This window comes from Trichechus manatus, unplaced genomic scaffold (assembly GCF_000243295.1).
Source record: "Trichechus manatus latirostris isolate Lorelei unplaced genomic scaffold, TriManLat1.0 scaffold00366, whole genome shotgun sequence".
NCBI lineage: Eukaryota > Metazoa > Chordata > Mammalia > Sirenia > Trichechidae > Trichechus > Trichechus manatus.
The window spans coordinates 288,325-289,395 of NW_004444302.1; positions in this window are offsets into that span (position 1 = coordinate 288,325).

The window sequence follows — 1,071 nt, forward strand, 5'->3', positions numbered from 1 at the left end:
AAAGTAAATGGAGTCAAACACTATTACACCTCTCCTCTACATGTGACCTCTAAGGATGCTGGGAAATGGTAAGAAAGAAGAGGTTCTCATAATGTAATATTCTATACTACAGGGCTGGAACTGGCATTCATAAATTTCACAGAGTCCACTGACCTTGACTAGTCATAGCTCCTCTCTTCTCCTCTCACAAAATACAGAGGTGTAAAATATAGTCAGAGCCCGGGTTCTGTGGGCAATGGAGAAATGTGACATGGCTTCACATACACACAGTATTGTCTTTGATAAAGGCCCAGCATGCTTAGTTGTGTGATATAATTATTAACAATGTAAAATAAAATATCTAACTAAGTATGTTATAAACAATCAGCTTGTCCCATTAAACTTGCGTGAGTGAGAACTGTGTAATTTCATGAACACGGAACAAATAAAATTTCTCCACAGCTCTCCATTCAACTCATGTTATGCCCTTATCAAGTGTCACTTGGGCAGGGGAGAAGGGTACAAATGTGAAAAAGTAATCATTATGAGCACTTTAAAATCCCTCAATATATTGTACTTCACAAGAAGTATCTAAATTGTGTCTTCTGAATTATAAAATCATAAACCATATCTAAACAATGGTGGATTCTTTCTTCTTGGCCAAAGATGATTTTCCCAGAGCCTGGTACATAATTAAGGGTAAAACAGTATTTGTTGAATAAGTGAATGAATGGATAGATGGATGTGTGGGGTGGATATTATTGGAAAATATCTGCCCATTATAAAATGCTACCTTTATTCTCCTTTTGCAGCATAGGCATACTTTCTCAGTAAGCTAGATTTAGTAAGGAAACCATAGAATATGGCATAGAAATTACTTGAATTCACGACACTGTTTCTAAACTACTTCACTGTGTGATGTTGGACGAGTTAGTGAATCAGCATGAGATTCTGTTTTCCTCAAGTGTAACATTCATACAGGGTTGTTCTGTGAATTAGGTAACAAAGTGATACAAAACGTCAGGCATAATTTACAAAATCATAAGTGTTATTTCCTTTATAATTATGTTTTACATAATCTGATTTAATACC